Raw genomic sequence first — 16,583 nt, 5'->3', positions numbered from 1 at the left:
CAGATCTAGAAACACCCGCCCCCGCCCCGGGATCCAGGCCCCAAAGTCCAGAGCCTCCAGCCCCCTGGATCCAGCCCTCCCCCTGCTCAGCACCCGCCCCAGCCGCACGAGTAATTCGTGTGCGGATCCAGCTGCCTTGCCACAGCCCCGCCACGCTGAGGGGCGGAGCTATGAGAGACCCTTTTCCAGCCAGCCGCCAATGGAAACACGGCCCGGCAATTCTATGCAAATAGATGCCGGATCGTCTCCAATCAGCGCGGCGGGAGGGGCGTGGCTATGCAAAGGACCGTCCCTGCCGCCCGGGAGCCAGAGCCAGCCGCGAGCCGGGCAGCTGGAGCCGCCGTGACTTTTCAAGCCACTTTTGCAGTTCGGCTCCCCCCGAGCCAGTGACAGCGCCGGGCCGAGCCGGGCCGAGCCGAGCCGAGCCGGGCCGGGGGCTGCGCTTCGCCTCCTCGCCACCCAGCCGGGGCCGCCGCCCTGCCGGAGCGGAGCAGCCGGGAAGTGTCGGGGCAAAGCCACTGACCAGGTGTGTGGGTGAATGGGGGCACCTTGGGCAGGGTGCCCGGGGAGGGGCGCCTGGAGGCGGGGAGCTGATAGCCAGAGACACTGGGCAGCGGCGCGTCCCCGCCTACCACATCCAGTCCCCGCGGAAGTTAGGTCGCGTGTACCTGCCTCCGCCGGGGTCAGCTGCAGACCACCTGCCCCCCCGGGAGCCTCTCACCTCCTCCCACCGTCTGCAGGCCGCAGCATCTTCCCGGGTCTCTTCTGCCCCTCCCCGGGGTGCGCGGCTCCCTCTGGGGCAGGGCTGGGGAGGGTCCGATCCTGGCATCCCAGGAGGCGCACGCACAGGTTCGGATCCCTCGCCTGGCGCTGAGCCGGGGGGGGTGGGGGATTCACACCCTGTGTGCTTCTGCCACGCAGATGGCGGGAGGGTGGGGTTGATGCTGATTCTCCTTTGCAGAGCTCGCTTCCCCGTGCCCAGGAGGTCTGTGATGTGATTTGTGCCTCAAGGTTCAGCGTGGTGGGAGGGCAGAGGGACTAGTGGGGGATGGGGGGTTGCTAACGCCCAATCTGTGCGATGGCACAGAAAGTCTGAGAGCTTGGTGGCCAGGTGCTGTCACTGAAACTATCCGAGGGACAGTGATGGCACAGGGCAGCCTGCCCGCTCCAGCATCACCGAGATACCCCAAGGGGCCGGAGTGAGCCTTTGAAAATGCCACGTCTGGTCCCATCTCCTGTGGCTGCCCTGGGCGTTAATCACACGTTTCCCAGCTATGGCTGGGCTTTGGAGTCCTACACCAACGTTCCCAGTAGTGACACGGATTTTCCGAGCCTCCCTTTTGGGGGGGCCCTGTAATGAGCCAAGATTTTCACTAAGTGGGGCCCATGGTTAGCCTCCTACGTCGTAGGCAGGCACCAAAGGGAGCTGCCGGATTGTCAGAAGTGCTGAACACCCAGTCTCGCCAGTGGGACTGACTGGGAGCTGCTGGGTGTCGCTGGAAATCAGGCTGTTTAGGGAGGCGGCTCTCGTCGACTTTGGCTGGAGTTTGGATGCTCCGCGGTTCTGGAAATCCAGGACAAGGGTCTCTAGTCGCACATCCAAAGCCAGTGCTACGAAAGAGGCTGCAGTATTTAAGCTATGGACTGAGCAGGAAGTGGTCCAATAGAAAGGGGCCTGGCTGGGTACTCCTGAGACCCTGGTTCTGCCACTGACCTGCTGTGTGACCTTAGTCAAGTCACTTCCCCTCTCTATTCCTCCTCCTGGCCTCTGCCCATCATGTCTATTTAGACTGTAAACTCTTTGGGGCAGGGGCTTTCTCTGACTTAGGTTGAAATCCTGGCTATTAAAATCAGTGGGAGTTTTGTCATTGGTTGTAATAGGGCTGGGGGGTTCACCTGTTTACACAGCGTCTAGTGCAATGGGGCTCCAGTCTCAATCGGGACCTCTCGGCGCTCCTGTTTGAGAAAGCTGGAGGCATTTCTGAGGCTACCAGATTTCCTGCTAAGTGCTGGGAGTCAGAGGGACACAGAGCGACTGTAGCCATGCCAAGGCCTTGTAGCTGTGTGTTTGGGCACTGCTTAAAGTTTTGCTTAAGTGGCCTGTTGTTTTAGGGATCGTGTTCTAAAAAAAGCCTGTGGTTAACTTTGTACTTGGCAGTTATTTTTACTTTTGTGTCTGCTCAGAGAGGAACGTCTGAGTTTAACCCAAAAGTGCAGATTGTCGTAAAAACACAGTGTCCCTCTGTTAGTGCCATTTGCCGTGGGTCTCCAAGCACCTTCCAGACCATAACTAATCAGCTAGGCCTCTCGACCCCCTCGTCAGCTCTGCCACGCCCATTGTACAGCAGGGTAAACTGAACTACAGAAAGTTGAGGGTGTTTGCTCAAAATCACAGATATGCTAAGGCAGCAACGGCTCTGGCTCCCAGACTCCTGCTCTGACCACTAAACAAGACTGTCTGTCTTCTACTGTACACTACGCATCACTGCTTCCGTGGAGCTCAGATTCACAGAGCACTCGCTCTCCAAAAAATAACCTTCGTGTCCCTTGACTTTCTCGGCGTTATCTAAACGCACAGCGTGTAGCAAGTTGTAGCAGTAAGGGCTGAGTTGCACCTGCTTCCTCCAGGTATATGTTTGGCCCCAGATGACTTACAGGCATCACAGGAACGCATTGAGGGCAAAGGTTCTTTATACTGATTGACTGATTTCTTTTTTTTACTTGATTTCAAATGCCATCTGCTGTACTGGGCACTTCCAGCGGTAATTAAAATGCACAGTAGAAAACCATGGTCCACACCTCACCTCCATAGCAATACTGACTCCAGGCGTCCTGCCACGCAGCCCTGTCTTGAACTCCAAGGAAGGAGGGTGGCTTTGCAGGCAGTCTGGCCTCTGGCAGGCTAAAGGGAGGGAAGTGTGATAAGGTCAGATACCTAAGGCCCTGATCCTGTCTCACGATCACCTAGAACTACCCCGGGAGCCTGTGCCAAGTCCCATTGACTGCAGGGGGCTGCAGGATCAAGGTTTCATTCTGCTTTAATTTAACATCGTGGGTCGTGCTGCCCAAAGAATATTGCACGTGCCCAAGAATCTACTTACAGGATCTATTAAGTTACTGGTGGGACCAGCTTTGCAAACTAGCTCCCCAGAGCAAGTGTTTACCCAGGGTCTGTGTTAGGTGGGCCCTGAATCTGATCCACGCTCCTCTGTTTATTATAAACATATGCAGTTTACAGCAGAAGCCCCCGCCTGTCTGGTACAAGTGCATCTTATTACCTTAAACTTCCTCTCTGGGGACAGGTCCGGCGAATCTTCTGCGGTATTCTGCTGCCCACCTGCAATTGATTTCCGGCAAGACCCTGTCCCTGAGAGCTTTACTCTTACAGTGATGGAAAGTTTCCTAGGGCTGCTAACTTTAGAGAGGGGTTTTCACGAGTAAGCAATTAATTTTGCAGCTTGCTGGTGAGATCTGTGCAGCTTCTAGAAGGCAAGAACCTCCTGCTTCAGAGCTTAAACCAAGCCCTAGCTATTAGACACCAGGATGACACCTCATAGGTCCCATTATCCCTCATCTGCTACTGCAGGGTTCTTATACCTACCCCTAAAGCATCTGATGCTGGCCACTGTCAGAGACAGGACAGACAACTAGATGGGGCACTGGGCTGACCCAGGCCAGCGATCCCTGTGTTCCTGCCAGCTAATCAAACGGGTTACAAATCACATGCAGTTCAGCTGTGCTCTGTGTACTGGGGAGACTTACATTTTACTCTCGTGCCTGCAGGATCAGAGCAGCTGACTTGGGGATGAAATGGGGTGGGAGAGAGTGGATGACTCTGGGACTGTCCTGGGAAATTCTGGGCGCCCTGGGGCAAAGGGAGGCAGTCAAGGCTGGCAGGCCCCAAATTTGACATAAACTTAAAATAGTGTTTGAGGAAAATGATCTTTCCTCTCTCTCCCCCGCCCCACCTTGAAAAATCTCTTGGTTCCTCAGCTGAGTGCCCCCTTTCCACCTCTCCCAGGATGCTGGCCCAGCCAGTGTCTGGGGCAGCTCACCCTGTGCCACACAGCGCCTTGCCCAGCATGACACCCTGGAGTGAGCAGGGAGCAGCTTCTGCTGGAACAAGGAGCTGTCCCTATATCCCCATAGGGACCATGAGACTCAGGTTCTGTGTCTTGAGAAACAAGCAGCCGTCAACAGGGGCCTGCATGTAAAGACATGGGGTGGAATCCTGGCCCCGTTAAAGTCCAGGGCCAAACTGCCATCGGTGTCAAAGCGGCCAAGGATTTCACCCGTGGAGCTGTGCAGAGGAGCCCCGAGCTCAAGGCGAGTTTGCAGTGATCAGGAGAACCCAGGAGGATTCCCTCTGGGGGGCTGCTGAGGGAGGCTGGACGCCTGATCAGCCAGTGCTGGTGTGTGTGGGTGGGAGGTGGGGACAGAGAATGAGGCTGGGCACCAAGGTGACGGGCGCATTAGAAACAGGCGGCCAGGGGGTGCTGGGAGCAGGGAGCAGGCAGAGATCTCAGCTGTAAGCTGGCTGGCAGGTGGGTTGTATGGCTGAAGCCACAGGAGAGAGGGAAGTGAAGGGGGTGTCAGGGCTGTGTGGAGGAAGGGGGGCGCAGGGGAGCTGGGAAAGGTGGGAGGAGAGGTCCAGAGTTTGGGGGTTGGAAAAGCTTCATCACCAAACTTCTAAGGGTCCCCCCCCACCCTGTGAGTGGCGACCAGCGTGCTCGTTCGCACCCTAGCTCTCCTTCCTGTAGAACGCCCAGGCTGAGGACGGGTCCTGGCCCTGGGACAGTCAGAGCAGAGAGGGTGCAGAGGGATCAGGGATTATAACTTGTAACCCTGGCGCTGAAATGGGGACAGAGCGGGTGGGGTTTGCATGGGATCAAGAGCTGGGGAATCATTGGCACAGTGGGGTTGGACGTGATTTAAATCCAGCTCACGAAGAAACAGCATGAAGATAAATCTGAGCTTTTCCTTGTGAGCCTTGTCGAGTGGGGGCAGGTGGGATCGTCAGCACTTGTCTGAACAAAAATAGTTAACGGCTCCCAAGTAACGCGTGGCCCAGAATGCGTGGCCCGGCACCCGTGACCCTACGATAACAAACCGGCATGTGCAGCCCAGTGCCCATGACCCTACAATAACAAACCAGTGTGCATGGCCCAGCGCCTATAACCCTACAATAACAACCTAGCGCCCCACGGCCCAGTGCCCATAATCCTACAATAACAAACTGCCATGCGTGGCCCCGCACCCGTAACCCTACCATAACAAACCCACACGTGTGCCCAGTACCCGTAACCCTACAATAACAAACCCACACGCGTGCCCAGTACCCGTAACCCTACCATAACAAACCCACACGTGTGCCCAGTACCTGTAACCCTACAATAACAAACCCACACGCGTGCCCAGTACCCGTAACCCTACCATAACAAACCCACACGCATGGCCCCGCACCCGTAACCCTACCATAACAAACCCACACGCGTGGCCCTGCACCCGTAACCCTACCATAACAAACCCACATGCGTGGCCCCACACCCATAACGCTATAATAACAAACCCACACGTGTGCCCAGTACCCGTAACCCTACAATAACAAACCCACACACGTGGCCCTGCACCCGTAACCCTACCATAACAAACCAGCCCTCACAGCCCAGCGCCCGTAACCCTACCATAACAAACCCGTGTGATGATCCATACACCTATAACACACTGATGTGCTCAGCCCCTGGCCAGAACTCTACAACAACAAACCCATCGACTTTCCAATGTAACAAACAAAACAAAACTCCCAGCTGAACCACAGAAGGTCTCAGGCCAGAAGGAAAGGGAGGGTGTTAGGGTTTGTCTGTGAGTGTTTATTTATCACTGCTATTGCGGTACAGTCTGGGAGCCCCATCAGGACCGAGGACCCCATTGTGGTAGGTCCTGTACAAACACAGAACAAAAGACAGTCCCGTCCCAAAGCTCTAATATTCTACGGTTGTGTCTACACTACGCGCTAGGGGAGTGATTCGTCTGCTCGTGCACATATGGACGCACTACCTCTCCTCGCACTGTGTGAGTATAAATAGAGGTAGCCGTGCTCGCAGGGGAGCAGCAGTTGAGGCGTGGCTGCGCTGTGCCGAGTACACGCCCGCCTAAAACCAGGGGGTACATACTTGGCCTGGCTCAGCCTTGCCTCTGCTGCCGCTACTCCTGTGATCATGGCTGCCTGGCTGTTCTTACTCACGCTAGCTCAAGTAGGTGTTCACAAGCAGGGGAATCGCACCCCTAGCTCGTCGTGTGAAGGCAGCCGAAGTGTGTGTTTGTGTTTCATCCATTTCTAAAAAGACCAGGCCTTCTCCTTCTGGTACAATAGAATCCTCTTCTTCCTGCTTTGAGCAGGGAGTTGGACTAGATGACCTCCTCAGGTCTCTTCCAACGCTGATCTGCTATGATTCCATCACAGTTATTTTTGTAACAGAAAATACTCCGCCCTCTGCAGAAGTTTCACTGTAAGTGGATTTGCAACGAGACAACTGTGATGCATCGAAACAATGTGGGACTTTCATTCTGCATCACTGTCAGCATAGCTGGGCTCCTTCTGTGCAGGCACCCGGTGTGGCCAGTGCAACACTTCACTGCACTTCTGAATGTGTGCAGTACAGTCATCCAGCAGCCCCTGCAGAGGAGGAAGTGGTGGTGGTAGGAGATGGGATTCCATTTTTCCAGCTGTTGATCCATAAGACGGATCAGGATTTTAAGAGAGAGACTGGGGTGGGGAAAGAACCAAGATTGCTCAGTCTATAGAGGTCTCCTGTGTGGGAGATGATGGATTTTCAAAAGGCTTTTTGGACCTGATTTTTAAAGGATGCTGCAAAAAAAAAAAGGAATTGTGAATGCAAATCGCATGTGCCCTGTTAGCCAGTCTGGCTCACAAACTGGGCTGTGGGTAGAAGCAGGTGTCTCATGCAATACCCTGACCGTCTCTGATATTTGGCTCGTTTATTATGAAGTGTTCCCACTTTGTTTCCTCAGGCTGAAATATTTGGGGGTTCCATCAAGTGCAAAATAGGCTCCAGTTTCTTTAAAAGAAATGGAATAAAAGGATTGATGTGTATCAAGGGCCTATCACCCAAAGAGCCTACAGACTATAAGAGGTGATTGCTTGGCCCACTGCCGAAATGCAGCCACTTCAGGGATGTTACCCAGCTTCTCTGTAACAGCGCACAGCAGCGCTACACAGCAGCCTCAAGGAGGCAGAGAAGGGTGTGCCTGTATCCAGACTGAAGTGGGTGGGATTCTTAGGGAGGCAGAATGTAATTAGCCTGTTGGAATTTGCCCAGGACCCCACAATTAATGCCCTGGCTCTTGTGAAAATTTCTGGTGCTGCTTTGAACCTGTGTGTTGAGAGTGAGAGAGAGTCCTTGCTGGAAGACAGAATATGTGCCATCAGTGCATTTAACACTAGTCAAACTCCCAGGATCTGATCTGTGCAGTCTAAGCCCCGTCGGTGTAGTAAATCTATTAGGTTCAAATGTTTTCTCCTCTGCAGAAGTCTCTTTAAATTTTTTTTCTTAGGCTGGAATCTCAGTGGCACTGGTTTCCCCCCTCTCTCTATCTGCACAGTTCTGTGCTGCATTTCAGACTCTCTGGTTGATCCTGGTTTGTTGTTTAAACAAGCTATAAAAAGCAGGAAGCCCTGTCAAACTCTAGCAAAAATGCTGGTAAACTTTGACTTTTCCTGAGCTGGACTTGGGATGCTGTTTGCATTATGAGGCCCCAGAAACCAAGAGCAACCGTCCCTTTGGGACTGTCAAGAGAAAGGAGCTCTGCTGGGTTGTAGCATCTCTGGGATATGAAGGGACAGTTCAGCAGAGTCACTGTGCAGGGGATAGGAGCTAGGCAGGGGTAAAATGCTGCTTTAAGCAGAATTCGGTGTGAAACTCGCATGAGGAGATGAAGCCCCAGGCACAGAGAAGCAGATCAGGAGCCGAACTTTCTCGGGGTGTCCAGGGGGTTCAGATCTGGGTTTGATTCAGGCCCAATTCAACTAGTCAGCCCCCAAATGAAGCAGAAGATCAGTGTGGCATGATCACCAGGGATTTACCGGTTTGGTCTGGGAGTCGTCTGTCCAGGCTGGTGCAGGAGACTAGAGCTGCTTGGGAAATCACTTGTTTTTCCCAGCAAAATATTTTGATGAAAATGATTTTTTTCTCATTTTTGTCAATATTTTTCTTTGCCATTTGGGGGGGGAGGGGTTTATAAAAAAACAAAACAGAAACAACCAAAACTCCAGGCCCCCGTCCATCCAGAATTAGTTTAAAACCAAAAAATCTTCAGGTTTGAGGGTTTTGACAAAAACCTGAACACTTGTGGCAAAAAATTACATTTTTACTGAGAATTTCTGTTTTTTTCAAAAATGCTGTTTTCCATAGAAACAATATTTTGATGGAAGAATGTTGTCCCAGCTCTAAAAGAGACACTGGTCTGACTTTGCCAAAAAGTTGCTTTTTGCAGATGGCACAGAAATGCCCATTTTTGGTATTTCAGCATCAGGTGTGTTAGGAAATAACCTGTGTGTGTGTCTCTTCTTGGTGTACCTTTCTCCCTACTCAGCCCTTGATGTCAGAGCTGTAATCCTGGGATCCAAAAACAGGGAGAAACATGCAAATTTCATCTCTTTCCACCCATAAGGGAGAGAAATGAGCTAAGAGAAAACTCCCCAGGCGGAATCTCACTTGGTGCTCTCCCTGGCTTTGCTGGAGAAACCAGGGGCGGCTCTACAAATTTGGCCGCCCCAAGCAGTCATGCCCGGGAGGCGTCGCTGGTCGCGCGGCTCGGCTGGACCTCCCGCAGCTGCGGGCGGTTCGCAGGTCTGGCGGCTCCGGTTGAGCTGCCGCAGTCATGCCTGCGGGAGGTCCACTGGAGCCACGGGACCAGCGAACCGCCCGCAGTCGTGCCTGCGGCAGGTCCGCTGCTCCCGGGGCTCCGGTGCACCTCCCGCAGGCATGACTGCGGCAGGTCCGCCGGCCCAGCCTGCTGCCCCCCCGGGAAAGGGCCGCCCCAGGCGGGTGCTTGTCCCGCTGGGCTCTGGAGCCGGCCCTGGGAGAAACGCAGGCACAATGCAGGGTTTACTGGGCAAGTGGTTTGAAAGCCAGAACTGCTGATCGTGACAGTTGGTCACCAGGTGACACACTTGCAAAAGTAAAGCCACCCTTGGCTAGACACCAGACTCATGTCTGTCACGTCCTGGTCTCCTCAGTAGGTGGGGAGCATTTCAATGGACAACCAAATAGCTGAGAGTTTTCTGCCGAGGATGGTGCCTTGTTATTTTGATAGGAGCTGTGGGATTCCGCAGGCCTTGAATTACCCTCCTGGCTGTTTTCGCTGCAGTTAGTTGGTTACCGCAGTGGATGGAGAGGGGCTTGGTGTCTCGCATCCATTCCTAGAGACGGGACTCCCTTCCTTTCTATTCTTGTGGTTTGCACAGTTTTTCTCTAGTGGTTTCCTGCAGAGGAGCTGCTGGTTTTCTCTTTGTTGTTTTGTTTGTTTTCACACCAGAGGTGGCTTTGTTTCAATTTCCTGCTTTTCCTGGGTGATTCTGCTAAAGCTCCATGATCAGCAGAGGAAAAAACCTGCCACCCACTAAGGGATTGGGATTAAAGATAAATAAAAACCTCCCCAGGCCCAGACAGGGACCCCAGCTCCTGTGGGGATGTACAGTCCAATTCATTGTTGCCTTCACCTTGCACAATCATTCACTCCAGTGCAAAATTCTTCCAGTCTGATCTGAAAACCGGTTACCCCCACTTTGCACTGGTGTAAATCGTGGGTAAATCAAGGATGAATTGGGGCCCCCAAATCCCCTGGAAATATAGGCTCTGACTTTTGTTTTTAAAGGTGAGTGGGGATTTTGTCTGCCTACGTTTTTGGACACCCGAGATGGGACAGCTGAAAGGGACCAGGTGTTCAGTGCTGAGCACCTGCTCCTCAAAACTCAGGTGGCACACGCTTGGCCTCAAAACGTCAAGGTGCCCCCAAATTGATGAGTCCTCTGCAAACATTTTGGCCACGTTTTCTGTCACCAAACTATGCAGCAGTGTGCGGGGGCTGCCCAGGGCCTGATCTCTTTGCTAAACTCTTCACAGGACCCTAGCTGGGTTGGGGAGGCTGAGATCTGGGGGGGCTTGGATCGCAGTTCTGGATCTGAGTGAAAGCTGTTGAACTGGACAGCTTGGGCTGCCTTGCTGGGTTCACTCAAACTTGACACAGAGGGTGGGAATGCCCCAAGGACCAGAGCTGGCACCACAGTGCCCATCAATTCCTGTGGATCAAACCTGTGGAGCTTTGCCCATTGTGGTCACCAAACTCTGAGCAGGGTTTACATCCACAGAGAGTCCCTGGCTTCGCTCCTTGCTCCGTGTGACATTAGGACTTTGCTGCAACGCATGGAAAAACATTGCTCTCCTCAGGGGGCTCGAGTGCATCTCACAGCACTAATTAGGGCTTCAGATAGGAAGTTTACACACTCTGCTGCGATGCAAATGACCCATAAATGTGCAGTACAACTTCAGAGTTAATATTAATCCTCGTGGCAGCAGCAAGGCCATGGAGCGACGGGTTGCGAGTTTCGGGACTCCTGCGATGTTTCCCCTGCCCTGTAGAGCAACGTTCAGAACGAGAGGCAGAAGGCCTTGGAGATGGGACACGACTGTTTGTGAGGAGCCAGGGGGTGTGCGAGAGAGCACGCAAAAAATACAGAGCACATGAGAGTTAGCTCTGGTCAATGGACCTGTCAGCACGTGGCGGGTTGTGGGGGCATGTCGATCAGAATCACGTCTGCATTTAACATCAGCTGGTTCGAACGGAGGCTGGAGATGGGTTCCAGCGGGGGCTCAGGTGGACTAGAAGCCGGGGGACCATGGGGGCTGGGGTGGCATTCAGTCCCGGATCTCCGTGACCCATGAGGCTATAGAGAGCCATGCCCAGCCTTTTCAAGCTTCATGGATTTGCACCGAGCTCTGTGGGGCAGCGGGATGGAGCGAATGGTCCCTGGGGCTCCTGCTGGATGGGACACTGAGGAGAAAGTGAATCAGCTCTTTGCAGTTTGCTGAGTCAGCATCTTGCCTTCAGGTTGTGTTCAGCCACTCAGAGGAAGTTCTCAGGAGGTAATGCTTCCATCTTCCGCGCTGTTGGCTGAGTGTGATGTCATTCAATGAGAGCTGGGCGGGAGGAGCTCCTCTGGAGCCAATCTGGAAAGGGATTAGCTCGAGCTCACGGCAGGCACTGGTTTGTGTGGTTGAATGGAGCTGTTAGGAACCGCCTCCCCATGTCAACTTTTTACGCCAACTCGCTCAGAATTCCTGCTCCTCCAAATGCACCACGGATGGGCCTTTCTGGAGGGAATTAAATGATGGGTGAGGCCACAGGATAGCATGAAAGCCGCCCTCACCCATGCCCCCCGTGAGACACCCGCAGCCCTCCACACACGCCCGTCTCCTGGCGCTGAATTGCACGGAGAGGTGCACTGTCTGCCAAACCCAGCCCACCCGTCTGCTCACACCCCGCTTTGTCCTTTTACCCGGCCGTGTTTCAAGGCCACGGTCACCGTCATCGATAGGCCTGGCTTCGCGCACAGAGCGGGGGAGGCTGCGGTGAGCGAGCACGTGTGACCGCAGGGCGCTATTGTTATTCTTGGATGGGGCCGGTCCCTGGCTCCTCGAGCAGTAGCCCTGCAGCCAACGCCCTGGAGGACCGTATGTGGCTGTGAAATGGCGTGGCCGCAGAGCCCAGACACTGCCTTTTGAAAATAGGCTTCCGAAGGGCTGCTCAAACCAGAGCCCGCGGGACGGCTCCGTCTGGGGAAGGGGGAAGTGGACAGAGCAGCTAAAAGGAGACGCTCTGGCATATTCTGAGTCTCCAGAGCAGAAGCAATTCAGCTCGCATCCGGGCTCCATTTTGGCCAAACCCACCGAAGGATTTACAGCCTCTGAGCTCGACCGGAACCACAGCTGGGCAAAATCAAGTCAGCAGCAGGCCCTGCAGCCGTTCGTCTGGTAGAGTGGAAAGCCTCGTCTGCTCCAGGCACAGGGGTGGGGTTAGCTGCAAGCCCCCAGCGTCAACACGATAAGCTGCACAGGGGCAAGTGGCACTGCCTTGGTGGGAATCGTGTCTGCACCAGGGGCTTGCATTAGAGTTTTGTATCAGCAGCTTAAGCCCCAGGGCCCGATGCTCAAGTGGTGTAAATCAGTTTACACCAGTTGGTGCCTGCTGCCCTCGTGCAGACCAGGCCTATGTCTGCTGCACAGGGCTGGGCTGGGAGCTCTGGAGTGTGACTGGCTCGAGAGGTTGGCCTGAGCCGCGGTGGATGGGAGCTCTCGTCCCAACTCCGGCACCGACTCATCGGTGCACTAGGGCAAGGTGCTTCCCCCTCTGTGGGCCTCGGTGAACCCAAGTGCACAAGGGCGAAGGTTTTGGGTCATGCACAAGGGCACCATGAAGGTCCTAGGACCTTGTAAAGTGCTGCTAACAAGGAGAGCTGAGGCCAGCCTTGGTGTGACCCCATCACACCCCGGGAGTCGCAGGAGGGAGGGCAGGATTAGGGCTCAGGAATAATATTGGCCCCAGAACAGCTACATCCCAGGGAGCAGGGAACAGGATTCCCCTCTCCACGTACCTCCAAGCCACAGCCACCTCCTCCTGGTGCAGAAAGAGAGCTGGTCCCCAGGACCCTGTGCCTCTTACCACTCGCCCGGAGGTTGGCTGCTGTAATGGCAATGGGCTGAGAGACCCCTGAGCTCGTTCCAGGCAGGGGCCTCCCATCAGCAGGGAGTGATGCTGGGTCTCTACGACCCCGAGTCTGAAGGTGATAAAAGTGACTTAGGAGCCTAATTCTCATTGAAAGTCAGCGGGTCTTAGGGCCTGCCTGCACTGCAGCAGGAGGTGGGACGGCAGCTCAGGCCAGCCAGCTTTAAGCTAGCTAGTGTGGCTACCAATAGCCGGAAAGACATGGCCAGTACGGGCTAGGCATTGAGGATGTACACATGGTTCCAGCATGCACGCTGCTGATCTTAGCCCTGCTCGCGCAGGTGTGCTAACCCGAGCCGCAACCACACCTCCGATCGCAGGCTTCTCGGGCGCTTTGGGCATTAGCCGCCTCCTTCACTTAGGCCTGGCAGTGCTGAGCAGAGCCGTACCTCAGCGCCTTTAGCCATCTGGCTGGATTAGAACCAGCCCCGTCCCTTCTGTCCCTGCTCCTTGGTACAGTACATTTCACGGGGAGTCCACCCCCCACCCCATTCACACTCAGCCTGTCCCTTTCGCACCATCTCTCTGCTTCCCACTGCCTGCCCTGGCCCTGTTCGAATGGCAGTGGCCCAGGGGGCGTAACTCCCAACGCTGGGGTGCATTGGGGCGAGCAGGGAGCTCCCCTCTGACCTGAGTCACTCTTTGATTGGCAGCTGGGTAGCCCTCTCCCCACAAGTCCCCAGTGGCAGCCTCTCTAATGAGGAAGCTGTTTGCTTCGCAGCAGGGGAGAAGAATGCAATTAGAAGCAGCAGGGCTTCCCCTGGGGCCTATCCCCTACCCGCTCCCCTCACTCCATCTTGCTGCCGAGGGGGTTTACGGAGCTGGGGTCCCCGAGTCTGGAGGACATTCCAGGCACACCTGGGGCAGAACATCGCACTCTGCTGCTTTTTCCACACCCACCTTCTTACGTCTTCAATCCCCTCCCTGCCCCATCCCGGCCACAGCACCCCTTCTTCGCCCATGGCTCCCAAACAATCATGCCCCCTGCCACTGGGCATCCGTGAGCAAGAGTTGGGGGTGGGGGGCTGCTGAGAGGCTCCCAGTGGGCACTGGGATAAGCAGAAGTCTAGGGGGAGAGGCAGTGGGGCTCCTAGGATGCACTGGGGGAACTCGGTCAGGGAGGTTCTTAGCATTCACTTGGGAGGACTCATGGTCCGTTCAGTCCATGGCCTCTCTGCTGAGACTGCTCGGTTCAGACCAATGCCAGTCTGGGTGATGACGTCGCTCCTAGACCACAGTGAGGGGCCTCGCTAGCCCCTGTCCAATGGGATCCACCAGCCCACAGAACAGCATCTGAACGGCACAAGTTATCCCTGAGCTGGGGCTGGGCTGGAAGTGGCAGCCTGGAGGTGAAAAGCTCTAAGCCCAGCCACTCATTGGACGCCTGGTGCAAGTATCTGCCAGCCCTCAGAGCTACGGGCCGCCCAGCAGGAGCAAGTCTGGAGTCCTTGGCACGTCTACACATCGGTTGACCCTGCAGCCTGAAAGCCACGGAGCTGCAAGGCGAGGCTCCTGCGGGCGGTGATTGAGCTCAGAGGGCAGCTGCTCCTAATAATCTGCTGCACCCCGCTGCCTGGAGATGAGAAAGGCAGCCCGGGCCTCTGCCCTTCGCGCACAGGATGGGATAATTGTCTGCAGCACTAATGCTGCTTATCTGCTTATCAGCCAGGCAAGCGGGTGAAGCAATTAAAATCTGGAGTGAAAACATCTCCCTCCTTAATACCTAATGGAGCGAAGCCAACAGGAATCCAGCCTCCTCCCCGGGGCCCATTGGGAAAGTGAACCAGAAACATCACCGCAGTGACCTGAGCTCGCCACAATATTAAAACAACAGCAAATCCTCGGGCCTGCTCCAGACCACAAGAAGAAGAGGATAATGGAACGAGGAATGATCTTCAGGGGATACCCACTCCCTCCCACACTCAAGAAAGGCCACTCTGGTCTGGTACCCTTCGCCCAGTGCCAGGGTACCAGCCCAGACCCACCAGCCGCCTGGTATGGCAGGAAGGTAGGATGGATGGAAAGGCCAGAGGTTTGATCCCAGGGCGGTGGGACCTGAGGGATGAGCCGCAGATTGCGTGTCCCAGTTACAAGCAGTTACAAGGCTGCTGCACGGGAGCGACGGTGAATGGAAACAGGAGGAGGTGCACTCACCACACCAGGCAGACTGAAGATGGAAGGGACAGCAGAGGGGGATGCTGCTCCCCAGCAGAGGACGAGACGCTCACCTCTGATTTTAGCACAGCGTGGGAGTTGCAGTCTGCCAGGGGAAGGGGTGTGAAGGGCAGGGCAGGCTGCAGGGTGTTGTCATGGCACAGGAAGGTGCAGGCATCTCTGCTGACTGGTGCTTCCTGAGCGTCTCCCACCGGCTCACGCAGGGGTTTGCAGCCAATGCTCTGCACTATGCAGCTGGGCTGCTCATGCTCATGAATGGATTTTTCTCTTCCCCAGGGAATGGCGACCAGGGCACTGGCTTGGGAGCTGAGAGCCACGTTCAGCCGCCAGCTCTGCCCCAGGCTCCCAGTGCCTGGACCCCTGTGTGGTGGGGGTGAGAGCAGCCGCGGGCCTGGCGGGGGTACTACCTATGCACTGGGAGGTGCTCGGGGCCTCTGCCAGGAGGGGCCAGGTCTGCACAGCAGTTTGGAGCGAGCCTCCCAGCCTGAGCTGACAGGCCCGGGGACCCGCTAGGGCTCGAAGCTGCGGCTGGTGCTGTGGGCTCTGAAGCGGAGGGATGATGTGGGCCTGGGGCCCACCCCCTTCCAAGCGCTGTCTCCACGGCTGGGTTCAGAGCACTAGCGCGAGCCCTGCTAGCCCGAGTCTGTCGGCCCGGTGGCTGCTCCCGCTCGCTCCCGAATGCCATGTGGACAAATCCTGGAGCACCACAAACACCTGCTCTGAGACCCAGGGTGCGCACGGTCACACAGAACATCTCTGTGAGAGGCAGGCATTGAAACCGGCTCTCCAGACCCCCAGGGCAGTGCCCTCTCCATCAGGCAACCCTTCCTTGCCCCACTCCCCTGCCTCCGGACCGACTAGCGCGCCCCCCCTCCCCCCGCTTCACTCCCCCTCCAGGAGCCAAGTGGGGACTTTGCTTCTGGTGGGAAATCGCCCTTTTCCCAGGCTGCCGTGTGTTTTCCTGGTGCACATGCAGGACCCAACTGATTTCACAAACCTCGGCCCCATCTGGCCTGTTGGTCTAGATCAGAGACACCCCCCCAGGCAGCCAGGCCCCACCCCTGCTGCCCGTTGCTGCCCGAGCACCAGCGAAGCTGCAGCAAAGCGGCTCCCTCTGCCCTGTAATGAGCTGCTCGGGGAGGCAGCTGATGAAACCAGCCTGCTTGTTGCATGAGCCCTCCCCACCTGCGTTATTCAGTGAATACCCTGTAGGTGATGGGAGCTCGGTGGGTGGGGAGAGAGATGCAGCGCCCAGGGATCAGGGACAGGGCTGGGATTAAGATCCACCCTCTCCGCTCTTCTTCCTTGTGCCCCTTTAGCTGCCCTGGGTTGGAGCTCAGCTGCTCTTGGCTTTAATTTGCCTCGTCGCTAAATACCCTAGGCCAGGCCCCGTGTGGCTCTGCTGAAGTCCAGGGCTTGCTGCACCGGAGATCCCGGCGTGGCCCCAGGCCTGCACCGCTCCTGCTCTCCAGAGACATCCCATCCCTGCGTGGCGACTGCTGAAACTTCCCCTTTTCTCACTTTAGACTCCACGTCTCCTCCCCCCCTTCTATTCTCAGCCTCGTGCTAGTGACCGCAGCGCTCTTGTTGTGACGCCAGCAAGC

At 55.7% G+C, this 16,583-nt stretch overlaps 1 protein-coding gene across 2 annotated transcripts in view; it reads left to right on the top strand.

Annotated features, from left to right (window-relative positions):
* Positions 1 to 285: 285 nt before the first annotated feature.
* Positions 286 to 16,583, top strand: part of MEF2B (myocyte enhancer factor 2B) — a 33,131-nt gene continuing 16,833 nt past the window's right edge. The window contains exon 1 of one of the 2 annotated variants that reach the window (XM_044998315.1): positions 286 to 526. The gene's annotated coding sequence lies outside the window, so the exon portion shown is untranslated. The remainder of the gene's footprint in view (positions 527 to 16,583) is intronic. The other variant, XM_044998317.1, reaches the window with a different exon arrangement.

The sequence above is a fragment of the Mauremys mutica genome, chromosome 24 (assembly GCF_020497125.1).
Source record: "Mauremys mutica isolate MM-2020 ecotype Southern chromosome 24, ASM2049712v1, whole genome shotgun sequence".
Taxonomy (NCBI): Eukaryota; Metazoa; Chordata; order Testudines; family Geoemydidae; genus Mauremys; species Mauremys mutica.
Note: the sequence above shows the minus strand (reverse complement) of the source record. Positions and strands in the feature narration are given on the sequence as shown.